This window comes from Bombina bombina, chromosome 12 (genome assembly GCF_027579735.1).
Source record: "Bombina bombina isolate aBomBom1 chromosome 12, aBomBom1.pri, whole genome shotgun sequence".
Taxonomy (NCBI): domain Eukaryota; kingdom Metazoa; phylum Chordata; class Amphibia; order Anura; family Bombinatoridae; genus Bombina; species Bombina bombina.
Genome location: NC_069510.1, coordinates 28,452,558 through 28,477,776, shown reverse-complemented (window position 1 = coordinate 28,477,776; position 25,219 = coordinate 28,452,558). Strand labels below are relative to the sequence as shown.

General features: G+C 40.1%; 1 pseudogene; it reads right to left on the bottom strand.

Annotated features, from left to right (window-relative positions):
• Positions 1 to 10,837: 10,837 nt before the first annotated feature.
• LOC128642743 (beta-1,4-galactosyltransferase 6-like) lies at positions 10,838 to 12,307 on the bottom strand (annotated as a pseudogene).
• Positions 12,308 to 25,219: the final 12,912 nt, after the last annotated feature.

The window sequence follows — 25,219 nt, the reverse complement described above, 5'->3', positions numbered from 1 at the left end:
CTATTAGAATAGCTGGGTTGATATTATAATGTGCTCAATAATGAAGTAAATCAAGAGCTTAAATTGTTGCCATATATTGCCATAAATTCTTCTCTAATAGTTAGATTGACTTGTAAACAATTGTGACACAATGAATTCTCTGGTTGTTGATACACGGTAATAATCAAAAAATACTTTGCTCAGGTCTTTTTAAACTTTAGGACCTTAGATATATAGTAATATCGGTGCTGAGATATAATGTTGCAAATACTAAAGAAAGAGAAAAGAAATAAAGATATCTCACACCAGCACTCTTGGTCCAATATGTTTTACTCAGTAAAAGATAGTTCACATATGCTTAAAACTATCTACTGTGCACAGTTAACACAACTAATGCTAAGGCAGGACTTATGTAACAGGTATATACACTCTATTACCATTCAAAATAATTATTGAAACAGAAAAAGGAAATAATAAAAATATTAAATTATGAGGAAAACACTCGCAAGTTAAACAACAAACGTGGATAGATATTAAAGTTCATGAGATGCAAAACAGCAAAGATATACTTATCGTTGGCCAACGTTAGTGCTGTATAGTTGCTGTCCTTAAAGTAACAGAGTATCCCATGAACCGGTCATCAGAGATTTATCCCCGTTATTTGTAATCCGTCTGTGACTGTTCCTTAGGTAAAAAACAGCATATCCGCTTGTAGATAATAGGTAACGAAGTGATCCTGGAGGGAGCTGCGCTACACAGCCGAAGGCCGGTTGATCCCAGCACACACAAGCCGTGGCGCGTTGTATAGACGTAGCAGTAATTCCTCCCTCTGCACTTTATTACTTGCTGCTTGACAGGAAATCCTCCCAACAACAGAACTTTACACTGCTTAGTAGCTAAACAGCTACACAGGCTAATCAGGGCGTTTTCCTCACTGTAGCTCAGATCAGACTGAGCCGTTATAGCCGACGTACGTTTCACCAATTCTTTGGCTTCATCTGGGCAATTGTATGCTTGTATTTGGTGCAGTCCTCATTTAAAGGGATATTGAGTGCCATTACTTCCGGAAACATAGCTGGTGAATATTGGTTCCTATTCACTGAATTTCATTAATAAACATATCTTTATAATGAAAACTCTTCTGTTTCAATATATTATTTTGTTGATACACGGTACTGTCTTACAATTCTGCTGTGTTAACTACACATGCACACCATTTTATTCATACTAAACATTAGGGCTGGGCAATATGGGGGAAAAAAAATCGCAATTTTCACGTCAGCACCCCCTGTAACCCCCATAAGCCCCCCTCTGTAGTCTAAATAAGCCCCTCAGCTCCCACTGTAACCCGCAATAGCACCCCCTGTGTAACATACATAAGTCCCATCAGCTCCCACTGTAACCCCCCCAATAAGCACCCCCTTTAACATCATAAGCACCGCCTGTAACCACCATCAGCCCCCAACCCACATAAGTCCCAGGCCACCCCCCTCCCTGTAACTCGCATCAGCCACAGCGAGCGCACACCCCTCCCTGTAACCCGCATCAGCCACAGCGCCATCAGCTCCCACTGTAACTCCCAATAGCACCCCCTGTGTAACCTACATAAGTCCCATCAGCTCCCACTGTAACCCCCCAATAAGCAACCCCTTTAACATCATAAGCACCGCACCGCCTGTAACCACCATCAGCCCCCAACCCACGTAAGTCCCAGCGCACCCCCTCCCTGTAACCCGCATCAGCCACAGCGCACGCACTCCCCTCCCTGTAACCCGCATCAGCCACAGCGCTCCCCGGTAAGTCGGCTCAATGTCGCAAGGTGGGCACGGCAAGTCGGCGGCCCTCCTGTACGTCATAGGTGATGTCAAAGGGGGCAGGACTATAATCACATACTTTCGCAGTTTTAAAGCTGCGGCGATTAATCACGGAGCCCTACCACAGATGCACACCATTTTATTTGTACCACACACATGCACACCATTTTATTCATACCACACACATGCACATCATTTTATTCATGCCACACACATGCACACCATTTTATTCATACCACACATACACACTATTTTATTCATACCACACACATGCACACAATTTTATTCATACCACACACATTCACACCATTTCATTTGTACCACACATACACACCATTTTATACATACCACACACATGCACACCATTTTATTTGTAACACACATACACACCATTTTATTCATACCACACACATGCACACTATTTTATTCTTACCACACACATTCACACCATTTCATTTGTACCACACATGCACACCATTTTATACATACCAAACTCATGCACACCATTTTATTTGTACCACACATACACACCTTTTATTCATACCACGCACATGCACACCATTTTATTCATACCCACACATGCACACCATTTTATTTGTACCTACACATGCACACAATTTTATTCATACCACACACATGCACACCATTTTATTCTTACCACACACATGCGCACCATTTTATTTGTACCACACACATGCACACCATTTTATTTGTACCACACATGCATACCATTTTATTCATACCAAACACATGCACACTATTTTATTTGTACCACACATGCACACCATTTTATTCATACCACACACATGCACACCATTTTATTCATACCACACACATGCACACCATTTTATTCATACCCACACATGCACACTATTTTATTCATACCCACACATGCACACCATTTTATTTGTACCACACATGCACACCATTTTATTTTTACCACACATACACACCATTTTATTCATACCACACACATGCACACCATTTTATTCATACCACACACATGCACACCATTTTATTTGTACCACACACATGCATACCATTTTATTCATACCACACACATGCACAGCATTTTATTTGTATCACAAATGCACACTATTTTATTCATACCACACACATGCACACCATTTTATTTGTACAACACATGCACACCATTTTATTTGTAAAAACACATGCACACCATTTTATTTGTACCACACACATGCACACCATTTTATTTGTACCACACATATGCACAACATTTTATTCGTACCACACACATGCACACCATTTTATTTATACCACACACATGCACACCATTTTATTCATACCACACACATGCACACCATTTTATTTATACCACACACATGCACACCATTTTATTCGTACGACACACATGCACACCATTTTATTTATACCACACACATGCACACCATTTTATTTGTACCACACACATGCACACCATTTTATTTGTACCACACACATGCACACCATTGTATGCATACCACACACATGCACACCATTTTGTTTGTACCACACACATGCACACCATTTTATTTGTACCACACACATGCACACCATTTTGTTTATACCACACACATGCTGCTGCACACCATTTTATTCATACCACACACATGTAAACCATTTTATTTGTACCACACACATGCACACCATTTTATTTGTACCACACACACCATTTTATTTGTACCACACACACCATTGTATTTGTACCACACATATGCACACCATTTTATTCGTACCACACATGACACCATTTTATTCGTTACACACACACACATATTTTGGCAGGTGTAGAAGCCGGTTAATCTAGTTGCACAATGTATAATTCTTTTATGGTATAATGTCTTTGCTAGACTATTGTTGATTAACCCATATGGTCATATTAAAAAGCCAGCAAGAATGCTCAGCCATGCTTGTTAGGAGCCAGATAACTGTGTGTGTATAGTCATATGTAGAATAATTCCAGAAGTGATGAGCCAGATGTAAAATTATAGAAAGAGTGACTCCCAGGGATTTGTCAATCCATGCCTTAAAATTAGGAAATGTGCATATACAGTGGGGCAAAAAAGTATTTAGTCAGCCACCAATTGTGCAAGTTCTCCCACTTAAGAAGGCCTGTAATTTTCATCATAGGTATACCTCAACTATGAGAGACAAAATGTGGAAACAAATCCAGACAATCACATTGTCTGATTTGGAAATAATTTATTTGCAAATTATGGTGGAAAATAAGTATTTGGTCAATATCAAAAGTTCATCTCAATACTTTGTTATAAATCCTTTGTTGGCAATGACAGAGGCCAAACGTTTTCTGTAAGTCTTCACAAGGTTGTCACACACTGTTGCTGGTATGTTGGACCATTCCTGCATGCAGATCTCCTCTAGAGCAGTGATGTTTTGGGGCTGTCACTGGGCAACACGGATTTTCAACTCCCTCCAAAGGTTTTCTATGGAGTTGAGATCTGGAGACTGGCTAGGCCACTCCAGGACCTTGAAATGCTTCTTATGAAGCCACTCCTTCGTTGCCTGGGCGGTGTGTTTGGGATCATTGTCATGCTGAAAGACCCAGCCACGTTTCATCTTCAATGCCCTTGCTGATGAAAGGAGGTTTGCACTCAAAATCTCACGATACATGGCCCCATTCATTCTGTCATGTACACGGATCAGTCGTCCTGTTTCCTTTGCAGAGAAACAGTCCCAAAGCATGATGTTGCCACCCCCATGCTTCACAGTAGGTATGGTGTTCTTTAGTTGCAGCTCAGCATTCTCTCTCCTCTAAACACGACGAGTTGTGTTTCTACCAAACAGTTCTACTTTGGTTTCATCTGACCATATGACATTCTCCCAATCCGCTTCTGGATTATCCAAATGCTCTCTAGAATACTTCAGACAGGCCTGGACATGTACTGGCTTAAGCAGGGGGACATGTCTGGCACTGCAGGATCTGAGTCCCTGGCGGCGTAGTGTGTTACTGATTATAGCCTTTGTTATGTTGGTCCCAGCTCTCTGCAGGTCATTCACTAGGTTCCCCTGTGTAGTACTGGGATGTTTGCTCACCGTTCTTGTGATCATTTTGACCCCACAGGGTGAGATCTTGCGTGGAGCCCCAGATCGAGGGAGATTATCAGTGGTCTTGTATGTCTTCCATTTTCTAATTATTGCTCCCACAGTTAATTTCTTCACACCAAGCAGCTTGCCTATTGCAGATTCAGTCTTCCCGGCCTGGTGCAGGTCTACAATTTTGTTTCTGGTGTCCTTCGACAGCTCTTTGGTCTTCACTATAGTGGAGTTTGGAGTGTGACTGTTTGAGGTTGTGGACAGGTGTCTTTTATACTGATAACAAGTTCAAATAGGTGCCATTAATACAGGTAATGAGTGGAGGACAGAGGAGCCTCTTAAAGAAGAAGATACAGGTCTGTGAGAGCCAGAAATCTTGCTTGTTTGTAGGTGACCAAATACTTATTTTCCACCATAATATACAAATAATTCTACAAATATTCTTTCCAAATCAGACAATGTGATTGTCTGGATTTGTTTCCACATTTTGTCTCTCTTAGTTGAGGTATACCAATGATGAAAATTGCAGGCCTCTCTCATCTTTTTAAGTGGGAGAACTTGCACAATTGGTGGCTGACTAAATACTTTTTTGCCCCACTATATATATATATATATATATATATATATATATATATATATATATATGTGTGTGTGTGTGTTTGAGTGTGTGTGTGTGTGTGTTTCTTAGGCGTATCAAAGCCAGTGCCTCACCAGCCTCTGAACTCACCACACGTCACTGTTTTTTATTGCTGGTGAAAGGGGCACCCACAGCATGTTATTATTGTTATACTTTATTTGTGAAGTGCCAACATATTCTGCAGCACTGTCCTTGGGTAAATTTCATTTAAATAAAAATTGATATAAAACTTGTAAGAGACAAGACAAAATTTCACAAACACATACAGGCAGTGTTAATTTTGATGGCAAATTTCAATTTAGTCTTAGTTTTAGTCTTTTGACTAAAATGCCATTTTAGTTTTAGTTGTATTTTAGTCATCTGAATTGTTTTAGTTTTAGTCTAGTTTTAGTCGACTAAATCTTCAGTAGATATTAGTCGACTAAATCTCCAGTAGATTTTAGTCGACTAAAATCTAAGGGGTTTAGTTAAAGTGTAATGCACTATTTAAGCATTTCTCTATAATTTCCAAACTCATTATATACTCCAGGAGTAAACATAACACCTGTTATTATTTATTGTATTAAGGTTTAAACATGCAATACAGACACAGATTTAGAAACTGTTAATTTTGACAACAAATTTTGATTTAGTTTTAGTCATAGTCTTTTGACTAAAATGCCATTTTGATTAAGTTTTAGTCATAGTCTTTTGACTAAAATGCCATTTTAGTTTTAGTCGTATTTTAGTCATCAGAATTTCTTTAGTTTTATGCTCATTTTAGTCAAGTTTTAGTTGACGAAATTAACACTGCATACAGGAGGAACTGAAGGCCCTATTCCCATGGGAATTTACAATCTAGAAGGATGAGAGGGTGAGAAACAGGAGGTGAGGACTGAAAGGTTGATAATGATGTTAATACAGAGTTAGATTAGGAAAATATTAGGTAAGTGGGAGTAATTTGTTACTGAGTTGGGTGGTAGGCTTCCCTGAACAAAAATGTCCTTAGGGAGAATTTAAAAGGAGGCAGATTAGGGGAGAGTCTGACAGCGCAAAGGAGAGTGTTTCAGAGGGTTGGTGCCGCACAACAGAAGTCCTGCAGTCTAACATGGAAAGAGGTGATAATAGAAGATGCAAGGAGCAGATCATTGTTGGATCTTAGTGGGTGGGCTTGAGTATATTTGTTGATTAGTGAGGACAAGTAGTGAGGAGCGGTGTTGGTTAAGGGCTTTGTAGGTCAGGGTGAGATTTTTTTATTTAAAGAGACAGTCTACACCAGAATTGTTATTGTTTTAAAAGATAGATAATCCCTTTATTACTCATTCCCTGGTTTTGCATAACCAACACTGTTATATTAGTATACTTTTTACCCCTGTGATTTCCTTGTATCTAAGCCTCTGCAGAAGACTGTCCCCTTATTTCAGTTCTTTTAACAGACTTGCATTTTATTCAATCAGTGTTATCTATATCAGTGATTTGCAACCTTTTTTTTTGCTGTGGCACACTTTTTTACATTAAAAAATCCTGTGGCACACCACCATCCCAAAGTTTTGCAAAATCACACATTGTAGCCTAATACAGGATATATATACAGTGTGTATATATATATATGTATCCATGACATATTGACATTCATTCACAAACAATCATAATGATTGTCTGTGAATGAATGTCAATGTCAGGGTTGTAAATGATGCCTGATGAGCCTGTCACATACCTCCCAAAATTCAAAATTTGAAAGAGGGACACCCCCGCACTGTTGTCAGTCTGCCGCGGCACACCTGAGGATCTCTCACGGCACACTAGTGTGCCACGGCACACTGGTTGATAAACACTGATCTATATGACTCACATAAACTTACACCCTCTAGTGGTGAAAAACTGTCAAAATTCATTCAGTTTAGCGGCGGCCTTCAAGGTCTAAGAAATTAGCATATGAACCTCCTAGGTTTAGCTTTCAACTAAGAATACCAAGAGAACAAAGCAAAATTGGTGATAAAAGTAAATTGGAAAGTTGTTTAAAATTACATACCCTATCTGAATCATGAAAGTTTGTTTTGGACTAGACTGTCCCTTTAATTCTTCTGTGAATGTGGGAGCCAGTGAAGGGACTTGCAGAAAGGTGCTGCAGATACAGAGCGAAGGGAAAGGTGGATTAGCCTAGCAGGGGCATTTAGGATGGATTGAAGGGGGGAGAGGCTGGAGAGAGGAAGCCCAGTGAGAAGGTTATTGCAGTGGTCAAGTCGGAAATTACAATGGAGTGGCGACATAATAAATAATCATCTATGGTGTGCAGAGGGCATGCACATTACAGGAATAAGGGAGGAGGTCAGATTGAGAAGAAACAGAATACAAGTCACACTTGGCAGCAAGTTATTTTTGGTAAAGCTATTTCCATTCCCTTGCAGCATTACAGTTTACAATGATGGGCAAGTTTACTTATATGATGTTAAAAGGTTGCATAAAAGCAGGATCATGTACTTTAGATGCTGGATTCCATCCTCTCTCTTCAGAACCAAAGCCAAGACAATCAATAAAATAAGCAAGAACTCCTGGTTACTTTGCAAGAGACCAAAATACTTAGGCCTAGATTAAAAGTGGAGCGCAAAAACTGCAGTTTTGCAAGCATTTTATTTGCGCTCCACTCAGTAATGCCAGCGCACGAAAATACAAGTTAGGCAAAATGCGAACGCGACCTCGCATTTGCTGCAGTGCGGTTTCATAGGATCCAATCGGAGCCTCGTTCTGATGCCATGAGACACAGCAAAGAACCTAGCACAGCGCAGGGGGTAAGTCACACCGCATTTGGCAGCAAATTAAAAATATGTATATGAATATGTACATATATATTTATGTGTTTATAAGCGTATATACACATATTAAAGGGACAGTAAACCTTAAAAATAATGTTATATAATTCTGCACATAGTGCAGAATTATATAACATTATTTAAGTGCTATAGTTCTAAACGCCTTTTTTACCTTTTAATATGTAAAAATGACAGCGCTTTTACAGACCCGCTCTCTGCTCTCTGCTGAGCGGGTCTGTAATATTTAGTCAGCGCATCGGGCCAGCTGTATAGTCACAGCCCGGCCCGACCACGCCATAGCACTAAGTGCAGCTCGCTCCTGTGACAGGAGCGAGCTGCACTTAGTCTTATGGCGCGGTCGGGCCGGGCTGTGACTATACAGCTGGCCCGATGCGCTGACTAAATATTACAGACCCGCTCAGCAGAGAGCAGGTCTGTAAAAGCGCCATCATTTTTATATATTAAAAGGTAAAAAAGGCGTTTAGAACTATAGCACTTAAATAATGTTATATAATTCTGCACTATGTGCAGAATTATATAACATTATTTTTAAGGTTTACTGTCCCTTTAACACATAAATATATATATTCATATACATATATATTTATAGTAAAAACCCTGTCCCTAGTATATTCTGCAATGTAAAGGCAGCTCACACTTTAACCCCTTATAACTGCTTTGTGCAGTTGTTTTGAAAAAAATGAAGATATTTTTTATTTTAGGAAAGGAATTGTCCACTTTATTTGGAGGGCAATTGGGGCATGTTTTTTTGAACAGAGGTCTGAAGTGTATAAATAACAAGGTCTAAAGAATATAAATAACTAATTTGGTAAAAATGTTTTCCATCTTAGAATTCTTCACGGGTATAATTATTGAATTGTTATGCACCACCGTCACCTGCTGGCTGCAAGTAATATAGCAAGCAATATAGCTAAACCAAGGAAAGGAAAGTATGCATGAAACAGGAAGTCAAGGCACATTTTACATTACTACTCAATTTTAAAACAACTTCCTCAATGTAGTGATGCAGACGTGTATGTATGTATGTATATATATATATATATATATATATATATATATATATATATATATATATATATATATATATATATATATATATATATATACACACACATACATACATACGTACATACACACACTCTGCTGGCTCCTAGATTTTAAACATATTTGTCAAGAACTGCTTTAAAGGCACTAAAAGAGGCTGACGGTGTTCCTCCACTTTATCAGCGCCGGACCGGAGAGCAATCTTCCACATCACTATTAGGTGAACGCAGAGGAAGCTATTGAAAAGAGTATGCACATGCTCAGAGGAGTCCCCCAATCGTAACTTCTGTGATGTCACAGTTAAGATGATGGTGCCCACAGGAGTTCCCCTAGAACAAGGGAAACTTTGTAAGAACTGAAATCCCACAGGAAAACTGCCTAAGAGAATGAGCTTGTTGCACTTTATGGATGTACACGAAACCTAGGCGTCCTCCTGGACTCATCGCTCTCCATGGACCAACAAGTCAACACCGTCTCCTCTTCATGTTTCCACATACTCCACTTGCTGCGAAGGATCTTCAGGTGGATCCCAACCGAGGCCAAGAAGACAGTCACCCACGCCCTCGTCAGCAGCCGACTGGACTATGGCAACTCACTCTACGCCGGCTCCACCACCAAGCTCCAAAACAGACTCCAGCGCATCCAGAACGCCTCAGCCAGACTAATCCTCGACCTCCCTCGCCAATGTTACATCACCAATCACCTGCGAGACCTGCACTGGCTACCCATCAACAAAAGAATCATGTTCAAGCTTCTCACCCACGCGTTCAAGGCCCTCCACAACATTGGTCCCAAATACGTCAACCACTGTGTCACCTTCTACACCCCCGCCAGACAGCTTCGATTGGCCGACCAAGCCCTCACAGTCATCCCCCGCATCAGGATGACCACAGCGGGAGGCATATCCTTCTCGCACCTGGCAGCCAAGACATGGAACAGTCTCCCGCTGCACCTCAGACAACCTTCCTCCCTAACTAAGTTCAGAAAGGACCTCAAGACCTGGCTCTTCGACTGAACAACAGCAACCCCAAGCGCCTTAAGACCCTTATGGGTGAGTAGCCGCGCTTTACAAAAACCCAATAGATAGATACTACATGGTTTATGAAGATGAAACAATTAAGGACTTGTTACATATTTACAAGATTTCCTGTGCATCATCAATATTCTCTATAAAAGGCTTGAAGCTCACAAACCAATTGAACAGTTTACAGTCATAGCTGGCCATTACTTACAAAGTATTCCTTCATTATATGTAAAGCTTAAATAGGTTTTAAAATTCTAATATTTACACTCTTTACCATGCAATTATCAACAAATGTGTATTATCCTAAAACAAAGCAAAATACATTAATGCAACCGATACATGCTAAACAAGGTGGTGGATAGGGGGAAAAATGGAAAGAAACTATAATGGAAAGAAACTATAAAGAAAAAAGAAACAACATAGAAACGTATTGTGTGTGTATCCAAATATCTGCAACATTTATATATATATATATATATATATATATATATATACATACACACACACAAACATATTTACATACAAACTGGTATATAAATCCAATTCAATGCAATCACATTTTAAAACAGAAATATAAAGCAATCATTTTAACTAAATTACAGTTGATCGGTGCAAAACAAAAAGTCTTCGTTTTTTTTCAAAATCGGTTCCCATTTATATACAGTGAATCTGAATAAAAACGTAGCATTTGGTGAGTGAGACAAGGCTTGCATTACGAGAAGTCTTCTGCTGTAAACATCAATATAGCAGCTGCTGGCTTCAGAATGCATGGTCACACATTCATTAGGAATAATAGTACTTGAGCTACCAAAATTCAACTTGGGGAAGGTCCTATACTTCTTGTGAGATAACCCACAGATAAGCATAGTTCATGACAGTGTACATACATTAGTAGTTTTTTACAGGAGCCAGCTCTGGTACAAGATTTACAGTTATATTTTTGAACAGTTTATCCATCACAATGTTTGGAGCATATATTAAATTATTTAGCCCATCAAGGTACTGATGTTCTTTGGAATACCACAATAATTTGTATCGGCCAAGAAATTGGACTTCTCCTCTATGATGATGAGGAATTGACTTGTATTTTCCTATATCTCCTTCTGGTCTAGACACGTTAAGACCAGCTAAATGGACCCTGTTCCACAGATCATCATCTTCACCTCCCCATCCCCAGAAGGCATTAGGAAATCCATTTATCTTTCTAAACTGGTGCACTGTCAAGCCACTAACACCGCCAAAGAATTCATTGTAGGGAAGGCTGCTCAATGACATTGAAGGCAAATTCCAAACGCTGTTTTTGCAGCATTGGTATAAGATGTCTGAAGAAAATAGGGAGGTGTTCATGTCGGTTGCGAAATGGAATAAGAATGGCCACCTTCCATCTTGGAGTGCAATCCACTGGTCTCCAATGGCCACCTGGTTCAATATTCATATTCTTTGAAAATAGCTCACTTACATAATCCAAAGTAATTTCACTCATATTGACACTTACATGTCCACGCATAAAAGGCAGCTTTTCTGGACATGGAAGGTGAGGAGAATATGTGAAGTTCTCAGGTAGAAATACTGGGGCCTGAGCCGTAAGGTCAGTTGCATTGGTACCGTCAGGATAATCTGTTCCATTGAGTGTAGTGTTTTTACTGGTGTACTGTCGTATCATATGCCCGATTGTTCTAACATTGTCTCTGAGCATTATGCCTTGAGCTTGTACCATGAAGAGGTAGGTATTTGCTATTCCGGGGGCCACATAGATGAAGTACAGGCAAGACGATGACAACGAGAAGAAGAACAGGAAGGCGAAGATGGATCGATTGGAGACCCGTAGCAGCCTCCACAACAGCGGCCGCATGATGCCCGGGGGAGATAAAGGCTGCTCTCAGCGGAGCTCCCGGGCGGCCTGATAACTCCGGGAAGGCAATCCCATCGGGTGACGGGAGGGGGGGAGAAGGAGGATACACGGAGAAAAGAAAAGAGGAGATGCAGGAAGGAAAGACCTGACACAGACCCCCGGAGAGGAGATGAATTAGACAGCAGCAATGCAAGAAGGGGAAGGGCACCGCATCATCAATATTCTACTTTGTATCTTGGAAGCTTAAAGAGGCAGAGAAAGACCTACACCTGTCCTAACTAGGAGGAGGACCCACACCTGTCCTAACTAGGAGGAGGGACAGAACAGGAATCACATTTTCAGCATATCTGCAAAAAAGCTAACTAGAAAATATCACATGAGCATCTCTATGTGTAAAAAAAATATAATTTATCTAAAAATGTCCTCAGTAGCCACATCCCATTCTAAATGGACTTTAAGATGCCAATCTGGATGCTAGTCCCAGGACTTAGAAGGGCGCAGGCATCATGTATTTGCAGGCACAGTCACTGTATTTCTCTTCTCTGTTTACTATGAAATGAGATAGAATATTATTATTTTTTTACACAAAGATTTTCAGGTGATATTTTCTTGTCCGCTTTTTACATTTATGCTGCATCACTTTAAAGTGATTTCTTGAGTGATTATTTCTGTCTGCTTCCCTCCAGAGAGAGGTTTCTGAGATTCCCAGGGAGTGCCAAGATAATTTTGTAATCACCTGACTGTATACTGATTACAGAGACAAATCTGCTTTTCAAAAACAAAGGTACTGTAACTTAAAGGGACAGTCTACAATATAATTTGTATTGTTTTATAAAATAGATAATCCCTTAATTACCCATTCCCCAGTTTTGCAGAACCAACACAGTTATATTAATATACTTTTTACCTCTGTGATTACCTTGTCTCTAAGCATCTTCTGACCCCCTGATCACATGACTTTTTATTTATTATTTATTGACTTGCATTTAGCATTGTGTTCTGCTAAATCTAAAATAACTCCACGGCGTGAGCACAATGTTATTTATATGGCCCACATGAACTAGCAGTCTCCTGTTGTGAAAATCAAATAAAAAAGCATGCAATAAGAGGCTGTCTGTAGTGGCTTAGAAGCAGGCAGATATTTAGAGGATTAGATGTTATAAAGTATATTAATATATTAATGTTGGTTGTGCAAAGCTGGGGAATGGGTAGTAAAGGTATCTTTTTAAACAATAACAATTTTAGTGTAGACTGTCCCTTTAAAGGGACATAATACTCATATGCTAAATGACTTGAAACTGATGCAGTATAGCTGTAAAAAGCTGACAGGAAAATATCACCTGAGCATCTCTATGTAAAAAGAAAGATATTTTACCTCACAACTTCCTCAGCTCACCAGAGTAAGTTCTGTGTAAAAAGTTATACTTCAGCTGTTGCTTAGCTGCAGGCAAAAAAAAATAAAAAATGAAGAAATGAACAGCAGCCAATCAGCATCAACAGTGCTGAGGTCATGAACTATTTTACTGTGATCTCATGAGATTTGACTTAACTCTCATTAGATTTCATAGTAAACTTCCTTAAACTGAATAGGGAAATAAGATGAGTGTGCACAAAGCTCACTCCCTTAGCTGTCCCGGGACAGACATACTGATTTGCTGCTTAGAAGTCCTTTACAATGGGATGTGGCTACTGAGAAACTTTTGAGGTAAAATATCTTTCTTTTTTACATAGAGATGTTCAGGTGATATTTTCTAGTCAGCTTTTTACAGCTATACTGCATCACTTTCAAGTGTTTAAACATTTGGGTATTATGGCCCTTTAACTTTACACAAATGTGAATATAAAATAAATACAGACGTTGTAAGAATGTGTTTACTTAACGGGTTCTCTAGATGTTGTTGTTGTTGTTATTTTTGTATTCTCACTTTTCAAGTGAATCTTATTTGCTGTGCGAGAGAACAGATTACCAGGATATAGAACAGTACTTCTTTAGTAACAACAATTATTATTACTTTACTTCAGATTACAGTAACCAGAAAAAGAAACAGATTGTGTTAAAAAAAGGCAAGCCACTCATTTGTTTTCTTGCAAAATGAGCACTTAGAAAGTATCAGTCAAGCCCCTGCCCCCATCTAAACAAGGAAGCAGACATTGCAAAACTTAAGTTTTAGGTCACATGATTTTTGCAGCAGAATTCCTTTATTGATAATGGGCAATAAACTGACTGGAGCTATTTTATGGTGTTTCCTAGTAATGCTTCAAAAGAAACAATATACCTTTGCCTTGCTGTTGAGGCCTCCTTGAGGGGCTATGACAGGAAGTAAAGGACACGGCAGAAATGTGTTTTTCGCCATGCACAAAAACAATATTCTATTTAAAGACGTTTTAGAAGATACTTAAAGGGACAGTCAAGTCAAAATTAAACTTTTATGATTTAGATAGTGCATGCAAATTTTTAACAACTTTCCAATTTACTTTTAGCATCAACGTTGCTTTGTTCTCTTGTTTTTTTTTTGTTTTTTTTTTTGAAAGCCAAACTGATTTCTAAGCCGCTGAAGACCGCCTCTTATCTCAGTGCATTTTGACATATTGTGCTTACTCCCGTGGAGTTATTTACAAGTCAGCACTGACTGGCTAAAATGCAAGTCTGTCAAAAGACTGCTACTTCATAACTTCTGTTTCCGGCGAGCCTGAAGTCTCACCAGAAACAAGGGGCCTCAAGCTCCGTTCGAAGCTTGATAAATATGCCCCTATGTATATATTTACACATTTTTAAGAATTATTTTTTGGAATTAACTAATTGAATAACAGAACTGAGAGAATACTTCCAAATGACAGATGAAGGGTGAGTGACAACCTTTGAGCTGGAAACAGAGAGGCAGAAAGTGGGGAAAAAAGAATTATGTTTAAAAGGACCACAAGACTTCTAAGTTACCTCCCCAGTTAGGAATTATTCAAAACTACTTATGATCATGGACAGACATTGGAGTCATAAATTAAGTTTATATCAGAAAGCTCTCAATATGGATGTGAGCTAACCACGACTGATGTTACTGGCAATTACTATAATACTGGTGGGATACGGCTGATCTGCTGGATGGCAATTACTGGAATTCAGGTGGAATGGCTTCGTGCACGGGAAAATTATTAGAATGAACAATAATTAATATTTAATTTAAAAAAAAGAAGATGGAGGGAAGACAAACATTGATATAAGTCCATCTGAAGGAATTAGGAAAACTGCTACAAAGAAACAGGAATAGGGAAGAAAAGAAATTAAATATAAGAGAGAATTTTTGTTTTTAAGATTTTCTTTTTTTATTTACTTTAATTCCACTATTTTAAGCCAAGACTATACCAACCTCTGCTGGCTTTAGAATGGAAACATCTTCCTCTGAGCAGTGCGCCTGGCGGGAGGAGTTAAAAATACAATCTAGCTACCAAAGTTGCGCAGTACTACACAACGTGCATAGGGAGATTGTAATTTAACTCCTCCTCCGCCTTTCACTGATGTCCAGCCAGGCACTGTAGGTAGTTGCGGCGCGACAGGGGGGACACCATTAGAGGAGATTCATTCCTGCTTGATGGTGTCAAGGACCACCAACATCTTCTCGTGGACCACCAGTGGTCCACAGACCACTGGTTGGCGACCGCAGATCTAGAGGATTTAACATGTCATTATTTAGCACAAGATATATTGTGATAAACCCTCCATATCTTGGATGATGTGAGAACTTTTTTTATTTCTTGATACCTATACTAAGATTTACCACTTGATGGCACTAAATAATAAAGATGTGGAATCTCAAGTAGGGAAACTAATCACAAATTGTAAACTACATGAATTGATTATAAACCTTCATATATAAGAATAATTTTGCAATGGAAACTGTAGCTTTATTTTGTCAAATATATTGTTTTATGTTTATTCTTTTCACTGATTTCCCTGTCCCCTAGAACAAAAGAACCCCTGCTAACCAATCACAAACTAATATTCAGATTTAGCACAAACTTTATTTGCACATGTGCAGACTGCGGTAGCCTGCCCTCTTGTATTCCCTTAAAGGGTTAGAAATCCTTGTTTAATAGCGCTGTAATTAAATACATTCTAATAATTAAAAATATTAGTCTAATAAAATATACCTACTTTGAGTAGAAAAAAAGCTTCTCAATAGTGAAAAATGTAGTTTAAATTTATCATAAAACAAGGGGCAACAACCGCCCATAAAAGTAGGCAGCGCATTAGTACAATGAATTACCGTGCACCAGCCAATCTTGAACTAGCAGTGCCCATTTATTTTGCATATTCATAATTCTTGATCTAATGAAACATCGCATGCGCAATTGTTAAAAATTGGAATTGCATGCGCACTAGTCCGTAAAATGCACAGCAGCCATCTTTGTGATTTCTAACGATCGTATGAGCAAAAAACCTACATCTGCATCAGGCGATGGAGTAATGACGCGCTGACGCACCGACAGAGACAGTAGAAATCTGTAGTGATCTGTGCATGCGAGCATAACTGCGCATGCGGGCTGCCATGACTGTTCTACCCAGGTAGAACAACCTTATACGCCGTGCATAATGAGGAGACCGGAGGGTTTGGCAGCTATAAGAATTTTATTAGTAAAATACAGGTAAAAAAAAAAAAATTGCTAATACATGTAATTTGCATATTATAAGTGCTTTATACAATGTTTTTAAAGATTGGAAAACATTTTTGGGGTTTACTATCCCTTTAAGGAGGTTTAGCACTTATTCAGCTTGTTTACTATTGCAACGAATGATTCTCCTATTAGGATTGTTGATGTAAAACTGATAATTCACCTTTTAAAAGCATGTGGCACAATAGAAGCTTAGGGAGGGAGGGAGGAAAAAGTAAACAAAAGTTTAAATAAATTGCCTAAAAGTAATAACCAAAGCCTCCCTGGTAGAAAGTGAAACAAGCACAATTTTTAGATGTATTTTACAGCAAAAGACAACAAAATAAATAATGAATGTATTTTGCAATAACGTTTCGCTTGCAATAATGAAACATTTTATGTGTTTTTGAAATGTCATGTTTAATGGTTCTTTTAACCCCATAGTGACCACAGCACTTTTCAATTTTCTTACCTTTAAGGACCAGGGCTATTTTTAAATTGCTGCAGTGTTTGTGTTTAGCTGTAATTTTCCTCTTACTCATTTACTGTACCCACATATTATATACCGTTTTTCTTGCCATTAAATGGACTTTCTAAAGATACCATTATTTTCATCATATCTTATAATTTACTATAAAAAACAATTATAAAATATGATGAAAAATGGTAAAAAAAAAACCTTTTTTTAACTTTGACCCCCAAAATCTGTTACACATCTACAACCACCAAAAAACACCCTTGCTAAATAGTTTCTAAATTTTGTCCTTAGTTTAGAAATAGCCAATGTTTACATGTTCTTTGCAAGTTATAGGGCAATAAGTACAAGTAGCACTTTGCTACTTCCAAGCCATTTTTCTAAGAATCCCTGAATAACCCTTCACATGTATATATTTTTTTTAAAAAGACAGCCTAAGGTATTAAATTTGGGGCATTTTGATGGATCCAGGTGGATTCCGAAAATGGCAGGGTGGTGAAAGAATCCACCGATGGGTTCTTTCACCACCCTGCCATTTTTGGAATCCACCGGAATGCAGCGAAGGCAAACGGAGCATTAAAAAACAAACAAAAAAAAACTCTGCAATAAGTATTAAAAAAAAAAAATAACTGCCCGCAATAAGTATTAAAAAAATAATAATAACCGTCTGCAATAAGTAATTAAAAATAAAAAATAACCGCCCGCACAAGTATTAAGAAAAAAAAAGGAAAAAATACCCAGTAAAATTATTAACCCCTAAATCCCCCAACTACAACATCGCAAACTACCTAATACATCTATTAATCCCAACGCATTAAACCTAATTTACCTATGAACTCCTAAACCACCGACCCCTACAGCGCAAAAAACTAATTTAATGACTAAGCCCCCTAACCTAACACCCCCTAAATTAACCCCTTAATTACATTTAAAAAAATACTACTTTACAATTAAAATTTAAAAAATTACATTACATTAATCTAACATTACAGAAAATAAAAAAGGCTAACATTACAAAAAATAATAAACACACTATCCAAAATAAAAAAACAGAATTTATGTTTACCTGATAAATTACTTTCTCCAACGGTGTGTCCGGTCCACGGCGTCATCCTTACTTGTGGGATATTCTCCTCCCCAACAGGAAATGGCAAAGAGCCCAGCAAAGCTGGTCACATGATCCCTCCTAGGCTCCGCCTACCCCAGTCATTCGACCGACGTTAAGGAGGAATATTTGCATAGGAGAAACCATATGGTACCGTGGTGACTGTAGTTAAAGAAAATAAATTATCAGACCTGATTAAAAAAACCAGGGCGGGCCGTGGACCGGACACACCGTTGGAGAAAGTAATTTATCAGGTAAACATAAATTCTGTTTTCTCCAACATAGGTGTGTCCGGTCCACGGCGTCATCCTTACTTGTGGGAACCAATACCAAAGCTTTAGGACACGGATGAAGGGAGGGAGCAAATCAGGTCACCTAAATGGAAGGCACCACGGCTTGCAAAACCTTTCTCCCAAAAATAGCCTCAGAAGAAGCAAAAGTATCAAACTTGTAAAATTTGGTAAAAGTGTGCAGTGAAGACCAAGTCGCTGCCCTACATATCTGATCAACAGAAGCCTCGTTCTTGAAGGCCCATGTGGAAGCCACAGCCCTAGTGGAATGAGCTGTGATTCTTTCGGGAGGCTGCCGTCCGGCAGTCTCGTAAGCCAATCTGATGATGCTTTTAATCCAAAAAGAGAGAGAGGTAGAAGTTGCTTTTTGACCTCTCCTTTTACCGGAATAAACAACAAACAAGGAAGATGTTTGTCTAAAATCCTTTGTAGCATCTAAATAGAATTTTAGAGCGCGAACAACATCCAAATTGTGCAACAAACGTTCCTTCTTTGAAACTGGTTTCGGACACAGAGAAGGTACGATAATCTCCTGGTTAATGTTTTTGTTAGAAACAACTTTTGGAAGAAAACCAGGTTTAGTACGTAAAACCACCTTATCTGCATGGAACACCAGATAAGGAGGAGAACACTGCAGAGCAGATAATTCTGAAACTCTTCTAGCAGAAGAAATTGCAACTAAGAACAAAACTTTCCAAGATAATAACTTAATATCAACGGAATGCAAGGGTTCAAACGGAACCCCCTGAAGAACTGAAAGAACTAAATTGAGACTCCAAGGAGGAGTCAAAGGTTTGTAAACAGGCTTAATTCTAACCAGAGCCTGAACAAAGGCTTGAACATCTGGCACAGCGGCCAGCTTTTTGTGAAGTAACACAGACAAGGCAGAAATCTGTCCCTTCAGGGAACTTGCAGATAATCCTTTTTCCAATCCTTCTTGAAGGAAGGATAGAATCCTAGGAATCTTAACCTTGTCCCAAGGGAATCCTTTAGATTCACACCAACAGATATATTTTTTCCAAATTTTGTGGTAAATCTTTCTAGTTACAGGCTTTCTGGCCTGAACAAGAGTATCGATAACAGAATCTGAGAATCCTCGCTTCGATAAGATCAAGCGTTCAATCTCCAAGCAGTCAGCTGGAGTGAAATCAGATTCGGATGTTCGAACGGACCCTGAACAAGAAGGTCTCGTCTCAAAGGTAGCTTCCAAGGAGGAGCCGATGACATATTCACCAGATCTGCGTACCAAGTCCTGCGTGGCCACGCAGGAGCTATCAAGATCACCGACGCCCTCTCCTGATTGATCCTGGCTACCAGCCTGGGGATGAGAGGAAACGGCGGGAACACATAAGCTAGTTTGAAGGTCCAAGGTGCTACTAGTGCATCCACTAGAGCCGCCTTGGGATCCCTGGATCTGGACCCGTAGCAAGGAACTTTGAAGTTCTGACGAGAGGCCATCAGATCCATGTCTGGAATGCCCCACAGCTGAGTGACTTGGGCAAAGATTTCCGGATGGAGTTCCCACTCCCCCGGATGCAATGTCTGACGACTCAGAAAATCCGCTTCCCAATTTTCCACTCCTGGGATGTGGATAGCAGACAGGTGGCAGGAGTGAGACTCCGCCCATAGAATGATTTTGGTCACTTCTTCCATCGCCAGGGAACACCTTGTTCCCCCCTGATGGTTGATGTACGCAACAGTTGTCATGTTGTCTGATTGAAACCGTATGAACTTGGCCCTCGCTAGCTGAGGCCAAGCCTTGAGAGCATTGAATATCGCTCTCAGTTCCAGAATATTTATCGGTAGAAGAGATTCTTCCCGAGACCAAAGACCCTGAGCTTTCAGGGAACCCCAGACCGCGCCCCAGCCCATCAGACTGGCGTCGGTCGTGACAATGACCCACTCTGGTCTGCGGAATGTCATCCCTCGTGACAGGTTGTCCAGGGACAGCCACCAACGGAGTGAGTCTCTGGTCCTCTGATTTACTTGTATCTTCGGAGACAAGTCTGTATAGTCCCCATTCCACTGACTGAGCATGCACAGTTGTAATGGTCTTAGATGAATGCGTGCAAAAGGAACTATGTCCATTGCCGCTACCATCAACCCGATCACTTCCATGCACTGAGCTATGGAAGGAAGAGGAACGGAATGGAGTATCCGACAAGAGTCTAGAAGTTTTGTTTTTCTGGCCTCTGTCAGAAAAATCCTCATTTCTAAGGAGTCTATTATTGTTCCCAAGAAGGGAACCCTTGTTGACGGAGATAGAGAACTCTTTTCCACGTTCACTTTCCATCCGTGAGATCTGAGAAAGGCCAGGACAATGTCCGTGTGAGCCTTTGCTTGAGGAAGGGACGACGCTTGAATCAGAATGTCGTCCAAGTAAGGTACTACAGCAATGCCCCTTGGTCTTAGCACAGCTAGAAGGGACCCTAGTACCTTTGTGAAAATCCTTGGAGCAGTGGCTAATCCGAAAGGAAGCGCCACGAACTGGTAATGTTTGTCCAGGAATGCGAACCTCAGGAACCGATGATGTTCCTTGTGGATAGGAATATGTAGATACGCATCCTTTAAATCCACCGTGGTCATGAATTGACCTTCCTGGATGGAAGGAAGAATAGTTCGAATGGTTTCCATCTTGAACGATGGAACCTTGAGAAACTTGTTTAAGATCTTGAGATCTAAGATTGGTCTGAACGTTCCCTCTTTTTTGGGAACTATAAACAGATTGGAGTAGAACCCCATCCCTTGTTCTCTTAATGGAACGGGATGAATCACTCCCATTTTTAACAGGTCTTCTACACAATGTAAGAATGCCTGTCTTTTTATGTGGTCTGAAGACAACTGAGACCCGTGGAACCTCCCCCTTGGGGGAAGTCCCTTGAATTCCAGAAGATAACCTTGGGAGACTATTTCTAGCGCCCAAGGATCCAGAACATCTCTTGCCCAAGCCTGAGCGAAGAGAGAGAGTCTGCCCCCCACCAGATCCGGTCCCGGATCGGGGGCCAACATTTCATGCTGTCTTGGTAGCAGTGGCAGGTTTCTTGGCCTGCTTTCCCTTGTTCCAGCCTTGCATTGGTCTCCAAGCTGGCTTGGCTTGAGAAGTATTACCCTCTTGCTTAGAGGACGTAGCACTTTGGGCTGGTCCGTTTCTACGAAAGGGACGAAAATTAGGTTTATTTTTTGCCTTGAAAGGCCGATCCTGAGGAAGGGCGTGGCCCTTACCCCCAGTGATATCCGAGATAATCTCTTTCAAGTCAGGGCCAAACAGCGTTTTCCCCTTGAAAGGAATGTTAAGTAGCTTGTTTTTGGAAGACGCATCAGCCGACCAAGATTTCAACCAAAGCGCTCTGCGCGCCACAATAGCAAACCCAGAATTCTTAGCCGCTAACCTAGCCAATTGCAAAGTGGCGTCTAGGGTGAAAGAATTAGCCAATTTGAGAGCATTGATTCTGTCCATAATCTCCTCATAAGGAGGAGAATCACTGTCGACCGCCTTTATCAGCTCATCGAACCAGAAACATGCGGCTGTAGCGACAGGGACAATGCATGAAATTGGTTGTAGAAGGTAACCCTGCTGAACAAACATCTTTTTAAGCAAACCTTCTAATTTTTTATCCATAGGATCTTTGAAAGCACAACTATCCTCTATGGGTATAGTGGTGCGTTTGTTTAAAGTGGAAACCGCTCCCTCGACCTTGGGGACTGTCTGCCATAAGTCCTTTCTGGGGTCGACCATAGGAAACAATTTTTTAAATATGGGGGGAGGGACGAAAGGAATACCAGGCCTTTCCCATTCTTTATTAACAATGTCCGCCACCCGCTTGGGTATAGGAAAAGCTTCTGGGAGCCCCGGCACCTCTAGGAACTTGTCCATTTTACATAGTTTCTCTGGGATGACCAACTTGTCACAATCATCCAGAGTGGATAATACCTCCTTAAGCAAAATACGGAGATGTTCCAACTTAAATTTAAATGCAATCACATCAGGTTCAGCTTGTTGAGAAATGTTCCCTGAATCAGTAATTTCTCCCTCAGACAAAACCTCCCTGGCCCCATCAGACTGAGTTAGGGGCCCTTCAGAAATATTAATATCAGCGTCGTCATGCTCTTCAGTATCTAAAACAGAGCAGTCGCGCTTACGCTGATAAGTGTTCATTTTGGCTAAAATGTTTTTGACAGAATTATCCATTACAGCCGTTAATTGTTGCATAGTAAGGAGTATTGGCGCGCTAGATGTACTAGGGGCCTCCTGAGTGGGCAAGACTCGTGTAGACGAAGGAGGGAATGATGCAGTACCATGCTTACTCCCCTCACTTGAGGAATCATCTTGGGCATCATTGTCATTGTCACATAAATCGCATTTATTTAAATGAATAGGAATTCTGGCTTCCCCACATTCAGAACACAGTCTATCTGGTAGTTCAGACATGTTAAACAGGCATAAACTTGATAACAAGTACAAAAAACGTTTTAAAATTAAACCGTTACTGTCACTTTAAATTTTAAACTGAACACACTTTATTACTGCCAATGCGAAAAAACATGAAGGAATTGTTCAAAATTTACCAAATTTTCACCACAGTGTCTTAAAGCCTTAAAAGTATTGCACACCAAATTTGGAAGCTTTAACCCTTAAAATAACGGAACCGGAGCCGTTTTGAACTTTAACCCCTTTACAGTCCCTGGTATCTGCTTTGCTGAGACCCAACCAAGCCCCAAGGGGAATACGATACCAAATGACGCCTTCAGAAAGTCTTTTCTAAGTATCAGAGCTCCTCTCACATGCGACTGCATGCCATGCCTCTCAAAAACAAGTGCGCAACACCGGCGCGAAAATGAGGCTCTGCCTATGCTTTGGGAAAGCCCCTAAAGAATAAGGTGTCTAAAACAGTGCCTGCCGATATTATTATATCAAAATACCCAGATAAAATGATTCCTCAAGGCTAAATATGTGTTAATAATCAATCGATTTAGCCCAAAAAAAGTCTACAGTCTTAATAAGCCCTTTTTGAAGCCCTTATTTACAATCGTAATAAACATGGCTTACCGGATCCCAGAGGGAAAATGACAGCTTCCAGCATTACATCGTCTTGTTAGAATGTGTCATACCTCAAGCAGCAAGAGACTGCTCACTGTTCCCCCAACTGAAGTTAATTGCTCTCAACAGTCCTGTGTGGAACAGCCATGGATTTTAGTGACGGTTGCTAAAATCATTTTCCTCATACAAACAGAAATCTTCATCTCTTTTCTGTTTCTGAGTAAATAGTACATACCAGCACTATTTCAAAATAACAAACTCTTGATTGAATAATAAAAACTACAGTTAAACACTAAAAAACTCTAAGCCATCTCCGTGGAGATGTTGCCTGTACAACGGCAAAGAGAATGACTGGGGTAGGCGGAGCCTAGGAGGGATCATGTGACCAGCTTTGCTGGGCTCTTTGCCATTTCCTGTTGGGGAGGAGAATATCCCACAAGTAAGGATGACGCCGTGGACCGGACACACCTATGTTGGAGAAATTAAACCTAATCCCTATAAAAATAAAAAAGCCCCCAAAATTAAAACACCCTCTAATCTAAGAATAAACTACCAATAGCCCTAATAGCCCTAGGGCATTGCCCTAAAGAAATCAGAGCTCTTTTACATTACAAATAAACAAAGTCCCCCCTAACAATAAAACCACCCACCAATGCCCCGAAAATAAAAAAAACTAACACTAATAAATATAAACTAACCATTGCCCCTAAAGGGGCATTTGTATGGGCATTGCCCTTAAAAGGGAATTCAGCTCCTTTGCAAATTGCCCAATAAACCCTAATCTAAAAAAACAACCCCCCCCCAAAAAAAATAACCTAACACTAAAGCCCCAAATAGGTACTCACGGTTTCAGAAATGCAGCGGAGATGGTCTTCTTCCAGGCTGGTCCATCATCTTCATCCACAGCGAAGGCGGCATGGAGCGGAGGTCCGGAGTGGTCTTCCCAGATGTGGCAGTCTTTTTAGATATGCGCGAAATAAAGACAGCGCGGAGATCTGGAGCGGTCTTTCAAGATGTGGTGGTCCTCAGCGGCGGTCATCGGCGAAGGCGTGGAGGTTCCTCTGCATGCGATCGTCCGCAGCACACTGAAGATTGAATTCAAGGTACCCCATATTTATTGGGGTACTTTGCATTCATATTGGCTGAAATTTTCAAAATCAGCGAATAGGATTTGAGCTACTCAAATCTTATTGGCTAATTTGAACAGCCAATAGGATTTCAGTAGCTCCAATCCTATTGGCTGGGGGGGTTTACTGTTAGGGGGGACTTTGTTTATTTTTAATGTAAAATAGCTGATTTATTTAGGGCAATGCCCTACAAAAAGCCCTTTTAAGGGCTATTGGTAGTTTAGTATTAGATTATGGGGTGTTTTTATTTTGGGGGGGATTTCTTATTTTTATAGGGGTATTAGTTTAGGTTTAATTTTATTATTTTGGATAGCTTTGTTTAT